Below are 7,970 nucleotides of genomic sequence, written 5' to 3'. Positions count from 1 at the left end.
ATTAAGGATCCTGAGTCATGCTTTACTAACATCTAATATAAATATAGGCTACAGTGATATGGACACCATACAGGTAAATTGGACTGTTAACTTTTTATTATAATTACATTCGTAGCTTCATTTATATACAAAGAAAATTTACGGTCGAATTGCTCAATTGATGCAATTGTATAAAGTTTTTATTCACATCAAGTGTAACAATATACATAGGACTACATTATACGGTTAACCAGTGTTTACACGGGGAACAGTGTGATTCATATGATAGTCTTAAGTTACTGTATAAACACTAACAGCCATATATAGATTTATCACCATAAAAAGATTGAATTTAGATATGTTACTATTTATGGAACAAATTCAATTATGGTGATGAAAGAAAAATGAGGCACCCAAAAAGTTTCATTTCGTAATGCATTGCACTGCCTTGGCGAAATGCTAAATTAGGACATCGATTTGAACATCTAAGTATTGTATTTAGTATTCATTTGCGGCGAAAGTCAAATATAATGTTATTGCATTTAACAACTGACAGTAAGCTTTATAAATAATCTCACATGATATTTAACACGATAAATGGACGTATAGATCTCCTGTTACTCCTTAATGGTATCAAATCACGGTTCTGCGAATGAAATAAACGTGATGACGCGAGAAATAAATATTAAATGAGAAATTTGACACAAATTTAGTAAATCCAATGTAAATGTATCCCACTCGACTGACCTGACAATGCAGATAATCAATTGTTTTACGTCATCCTATATTGACAATAGAAGTCAAACGTCATTGTTACGATATCTGATTTCACAAGCGCTTTCGTACTTTATAATGACTAGTCCCGCCCCTTGTATACAGGCTCTACACGATGAGATCCTTTCATAAATAATTTATTGGTTACCATCCTATAATAAAATCTTGCCATTAACAAGCATTTCCATTGGCTGAAACATTTTTTAACATTTATAATATCATTTAATAACGTAAAACAATGGCATGATCATTTGTAACGCCGTCTCTAATTGGCTCGAACACGGCGTAATTATAATAAAATTTAATTTAAAAAAAATGAAATGTCAAGGTATCAGATTGAAATAAAGGGAATAACTTGAATATATTCCTTCTGCTATCGGTACATGACAAAACAGAAAGAAAAAAAGGAAAACAAATCCCGACTGTACTCTCATTACAAACCGCTTTTGGGTTTATCTATTATATTACTATGTATTTGTGTTCTTCTATGTCCATAATATAAGAAAATTTATTTACGTTTATCCTTAATTTGTTTTAAATGTAATCAATATCCAAACAGGCATGCATTGGATTTTATACTAGTAGAGTAAAAAGACGCTAAAAGTCATTTCAAAATCATTTTATTGGTATTTATCATAATAAAAAACAGCCTTTCTTGTATATACAGCCTCACAATATAGTCTATCACAATACGAATATCACAGTCAGTAGCTTCATTTACTTTTTATGTTCACATTACTTATTGTCTCAACTCATAACTTTCAAATATACCGCCTCACCGCACAACCTCCGAAATCACGTTTTCACTCACCAACTCTACACTGTCAAGCATTTAGAACCATGTATTATCTCACACCATTAACCATTGCACTTCACCCCATCAGAACCTTTCATTTTACACCATTGAAACATATCATCTCATATCCATCTGAAGTCACCCAATACACATGCCGAGATTCATTAATACATCTGTCAGATACCCACAGGGCACAGTCAGACTTCACATACCATAAATACATAATGTTCATAATACATCATCAGTTTACCGACCACGACATCAAAGTCTGTCAGTACCCTGTGTGAAGGACTAGACACAACTGAACACATTCAGTACTCTCTTGGCACCAACAGCTAACCAAACGATTGTAAGGATCATTCGCTTTGGCATAATCCGACCGAAAATCTGTCATGCAGTGAAATGAACTCAATTTGCAATGCTTTAACATGAATAATGAAATTGGTGTAAAGTTTTTTGTTGATGATATTTTTCACATTAGACTCCAGGACCACGATACAAAGTTCCATTTTATTAGTTTATAAATCAACGTCATGTTCATCGGCTAAATAAAGACCAGGATGTTGTCATGATCCTGGAGTCTGTTGTGACACTGATAAATTTAAAAAGAGAGAGGTTGTCTATCAATGATTAAAATGGATCGGATTAAAACAGGCCCCGACGTCACAAACCATATTTAGTCACACAAAACTTTCGTGTAGAGACAGTCAACCACAATATGACGTTACATTAAGTACGCAATGTTTGATTGGCTGACCAATAAGTGTTTCATGATCTCGGAGCCTAGTGGTCATGGTTAATTATGAGTTCGAACAAAAATAATAAAAAAACACATTATGCACCAAAATATATAATATAAAACAAAAGAAAAAATAAATTATGAACAAAGAACGAATACAAATAAGATTTTAACTCAGTAAAACCGTCGACGCTGAATGCCCAGCACTATAAAATAACATTACCGTATATCTGAACACATTCTGTATAACTGTTCTGGAGAAATGCACCATTCATTCCGATACAATGAGGACAGCCAACCGAATCTCAGTTTCAATGTGTCACTTCTGTCTTATAACGTCACGTTCAGGCATAACACCCGAATATTTAACTGTTCTATATTTCAACACGCGTAAAAATTAGTGTAGGTTTCAAATTAATACATTTGTCATAATCACAGAGATGTTAAGGAGACCTGTCCAACCTATTTATAATGTTGATAGAATGCTCGACATTCAAATCACAAAGATGTATGTATAAGAGTCACTGTCACAGAAATGTTTGACACCTGTGACTTAGAATACGTTGTCAAATTTGATGTCATACCATTCTCCAGAAGTTAACACCATTAAAATTGTCGTATGAGTTTTGGATTTCTTTTCAACCCACTTGAAGTCATTCGTAGTATCCTTCATGTTATAAATGTTTACACAGTATTGCTTATCTCTTGATCCTGTCGAAGACTAGTTACATACATTCAAGTATTATTTTTACGGCAAGTTTACTTCCTGATGAACCGGTAATAATTGGATACCTCGTCCTTGTGCATCGGGTCGTTTAGTGACCAATCCTGACGCCTATTGATCCCCAGTATTAGACTATCGCACCACTCCCAATATAACACGAAGTCCTCGATTATAATTAGTGCACCACTTCCGAATTAAGAAGTTCTTCTGAAGCGAGCGACTTATCACAGTCTGGCAGATATCTCTCCACCCTAAAGTTAGGTTTCATTGAAAATTGAACGACATTTCGATGATAATACATAGCTTATATTGATGCAAGGAGTACTTTTAAGATTCATAAATCCTTTTCTGAGCAATCTCAAAACTGGCAATTTAAATCATCATTGGGTGGTATTAGTTAGGTAGCTGGAATAGTTGTCAGTCAAGAAAGAGTATCTCGTGACCAGCTGTGATGATAACACGTCTAGTCTGCAGCATCTTTCACATTTATAGCAGCCTGAAGACTAAACCTCACAATGTTCGACTCGTTGCTAGTTGGGACAGCGACAATAACCTGTCAAACAGGCACACGTAAACTCGGACAGCCCCATACACCTTTACAACGTAGGCCGACAGATCTGTAAGAGGAAAGTAACATCGGTCACATTCAGTATGGTCAAACAATGTCAACGTCTAAAGCATCCAATAGACGTCACATGTTTGAATTACTTTGACAAATAACCAGCCATTCTTTATGATACAATTGAAGCTACATCAGGGAGTATTATTCCGTTCATGTTGGATCGGACTATGGTTATGTTTAAGGGTCATTGAATGTGATCGATCTCAACATTACGTCAAGGTGTGTTCAACACTTCTTGTACGATTTGTTAATTTGAACGAATCCGGTAAATGAAACAGGTAAATTATACATATTAAAATTTGTGAAATAATACTACACTTTACAGAAATCAAATAAATTGACTATTGTCAATTATAGAAGGATTACATCTGAATACTACACTACAAGGACTTGTACATTGGAACGAATCCAGTTGATGAAACAGGTAAATTATACATTAAAGTTATATGAAATAATATCACATTTTACAGAAGCGTAAAATGATGTACCTCTGAATCAGGTATATATACTGACTATTGTCACTTCTAAAAGGATCATATCTGAATACTACACTACATGGAGTTGCATGTACTTCTAAATCAGTGTAGATATTCGTTGTTGATAAGCCAGTTGATTGATGTAGTCTATTGTACAAGACATACGTAAAATAGTTGAGTCCGTAAAGTGAAATTGTTACGCCTATATAAGGTACTTAATACACTACAAGAAGTTTAAAATGAAGTATTTCTAAATTAGGGTAGATATCAATGTCAGTTTATGTAGTCTATTTAGGTCTACCTTCTATATATAGATAAGGACTAGATATAAGGGTATATTACTGCAGGTGTCTACTTTAATCCATACAGTCAGGGTAAAATATCTGTTAAAGTGAAATACAAGTAAAATGTTCTGTCAGTAAGCCTATATAGTGAATAGCGGAATCTGGTGTGAACGATTGTAAATACACACACGGCTTACAGGTATTCTGCATATACTGCGTAGTAATATAACACCGGGTGGATGTGTCTAAAAATAGCTGCTTATCGTATCCTGTGTAACAGTGACATGCAAGACAACATTGCTCATTGATTAACCTCATTCAAATGTACAAGTAGCTGAATTAGATAATTATGTGACCAGTTTTAGTATCAATTATTAGCACTATTTTATTATAGATTAAATATATAAATACTTTTATAGATGCAATTTCTCTTTTGAATAGTAGTCTTAAAGAAATAAAAAAAAAATACCAATAAATGGAAACTGTTTCCAATAACAATATATCACATATAATGATTGATCACATTATCTTGGTTGAATGAAAATTCCATTAAGTAGTCTCTACTTAATTACTATAGACTGTTGGTATAAAATCCAAAACTTTACAGCTGATAAAATGAAGAAAATAAACAGGGACGATTAGGAAATATTCTAAATTCTAACATTATCTATATATAAACTATGAATTTAGCCTTACACCTATACAGGTACAGTGTATGACTGTAGTTACCTGGTGACACCCCTTCATAGGTTCCCCGTGTGGATGGCGATCCTGAAGAGAAATGACAACAGGAGTAGAGAAACTCTTGCCATACGACACGTACCTCTCACCCAGCGTTCGTGTGACTGGTCGTAGTCCCGGTATAGACTATCTCCAATGTTCCTCAGTCTCTCCCCACACACTCGAATGTCCTCCTTAGCCGCCATCATCATTGGTAGAGGTATCACATGGCCCTCTCACTTCCTTCATGGGTAAGAGTCAACAAGGTTGTGGTCTCTGGCTTCACTGCTAATACACTTAAAGTCCAAAGCTCTCCAGGAAATCCCAAAACAATCGGCAGAGCAGGTATTCGGTTATACAACAACAAAGCCACGTGGTACTGTATATATACAGACAACTACGTCACGGGTATGCGGATAATGGTTACGCCTTCCCAGAAGCCCAAAACATAAACAGTTCAATGCGCGTGCGGACAGCACGAGATCCGATGACATGTGATGCCAGTTATATATATAGTCAAAGGAAGTGATGCAGTATTAAGTTGGAGATAATTTGGCACTAGAACTGATAATAAATCATATTTCATGAATTAAAAGAGTGTTAATAAACAATGGGTATCCTCGCATTACTGAGTCTGTATGATACACAGAGAGCTATGTAAGGGAATCAGAGTGTGTACATCCCGGATCATTGCCAATCACACACAGTCAGTTGTCACGGCCACTTTTCGTAAAGCGCGTTGTGACTAATGGCTCAGTATTGTGTTTCGTAAGAAATTAAAAATAGATAGCACGGCGATAATTCAATCGATAAAGGTCATTTAAATATATCCTTGTATGACAAACAAAAGTATGACTGCAGTAAGATAAGATTATATATACTTACTCGGTGACTTACATCAGTATACAGGGGATTCCAGCGATGTTATTTGCGATTTGATGAAATATTGAACATGCATTTACCTGAGTCTAATTGGATTATTCAGTTTCAGTAATCGCTTTGATATTATTATGTTTAAATAACCGGAAATATATAAAAGCATATCAATCTATTAAGCAATCTCTAAGATCAATTTTATCCAATTTGATACATCTTATGTATTGTTCAACATATTTATGCTTCAGTCATGGTAAATTTAGAAAGCAAATGGCAAATAAAACAGACATTTGGAAAGTTTAAATTACTAAGAAATATGTGATAGTTTCCATAATTTGATAGTAATTGCATGCAAATTATTTGTTTACACAATATGAAAATATTTAATGCACAAATATTTATACACGTATTAACTTTGTATATACTTCCCTCTTATATGTCATGCCTTCCTAAAATGAGTAATCATAGAAATAAAAAGTTATTTGTCAGCTAGCGAACTGGTCAAATTCAATTTCTCCAGATAAGGTCTACAGTTTACACCTTACTTTACCTCTTCAAACATCATCTTTTAGAATGACTGATTTCTAAAGTTTAATCTCCAGAATCCTGAGGTTGTGATTATTTTACACCTTTCCTCTCGATTTCTGTTTTAGTTGCCTCCTTTTTTGTGTTTTGGACTATGTTTGAATAACAACTTGATATATAAACGTAGGAGAGGTTATCTCAATTAAAATACTGACAATTGCGATAAAGATGAATTGTACGAAATGTTTATTTAATAAATATACTAATATCTCGTTTTCGGATTTATCTTAAGTATCCAAGAACCAATGCGGCTTTCAGCATACTCTTTTACTTAACTGTTGACAATAATTGGAACTCAGGTTTAATTTGTAGATGTTCCATCTCTTAATATAATTCGATTAACAAGACAAATGATACATTGTATCACCTGCAGACAAGAATAACAGTGTTTTAATACTAATATATATTTCTTTATTTTTTTCATTATATCAAGTATTATTTTCTACTTGGAAATGCTATTTTCCTGAGGTTTGACCAAGGGGATTTTAAAAAATATTTCCTTTAGTTTATTTATAGAAATGATGCAAATATGATTCAGCTTTATATTAACAAGCATTTGTACGTGATATGCACATTTAATCATAAAACCTTCGCGGCTGATTACTGATGAAACGTAGACCAAACAATCGGTGTACAGGTTACGAACTAACCGAACTTCCTAACAGGTATTCCGCGGTCGGGCTGTTTATCTTATAAGTGTTTACCTGGCACGTGCGTGCGCCACCCGGTAACAAAGGCGACTGGCGTTTACCTTTGTACTACGTCCAGGTGTGACATTTACAGCTGAGATTGATAAGTGTCAGATGTAACAGGTAGTAAATACAACACATTGAATACACAGATATAATCGGCTAATGAATACCTGACAAAGACGTTATCCAATATATATTTCAATGTAGAATGTGTATCGCGTACAAATAAATCACAATATACGTAAATGTAAATACAGGTGAAGAAGAAATGGACCGGAACGACAAAGAACACATGGACAAGTCGCGTGGCTATGAATAAGATTCATCAAAGGAAATGACAAAGGTAGTTTTCCTCGCCATACTTCAGGCACGCTTTGGGGTTACTCGATACGAATGGCTTTAATATGTATTATGGCGTTATTGTCTGTCAAAATCCCATCTTAGTGGCTACGATATTAGTATTCTAGACAACATATGAAATGAAGAACTATTGCTATTGATAACATAGTACTCGTGTGGGCGAACTCGTGTGGGCGAACTGAGCTTGGATCAAAGTAGACGTCAACATTTTCTTATGTTTAACCATTTTCTTACAAAATAGTTGTTTTGATTCGTACCAAATCCTTCAGACGAAAACCCGTCAGTATCGTGACGCTACAGTAGAGATATTTTATTTTATCAACGTGTCTAAAAAGTAATTGTA

The 7,970-nt window shown here is 34.4% G+C and overlaps 1 long non-coding RNA gene across 1 annotated transcript; it reads right to left on the bottom strand.

The window, feature by feature from the left end:
- Window positions 1–1,356: 1,356 nt before the first annotated feature.
- On the bottom strand, window positions 1,357–6,224 carry LOC138332381 (uncharacterized). Its single transcript, XR_011209826.1, has 2 exons — window positions 5,124–6,224; window positions 1,357–3,629 (listed from the first exon to the last, which is right to left on the bottom strand). It is a non-coding gene; the product is annotated as an uncharacterized lncRNA (long non-coding RNA).
- Window positions 6,225–7,970: the final 1,746 nt, after the last annotated feature.

This window comes from Argopecten irradians, chromosome 9, assembly GCF_041381155.1.
Source record: "Argopecten irradians isolate NY chromosome 9, Ai_NY, whole genome shotgun sequence".
Classification (NCBI taxonomy): domain Eukaryota; kingdom Metazoa; phylum Mollusca; class Bivalvia; order Pectinida; family Pectinidae; genus Argopecten; species Argopecten irradians.
The sequence above is the reverse complement of the archived record's forward strand: the minus strand, read 5'-3'. Positions and strand labels throughout refer to the sequence as shown.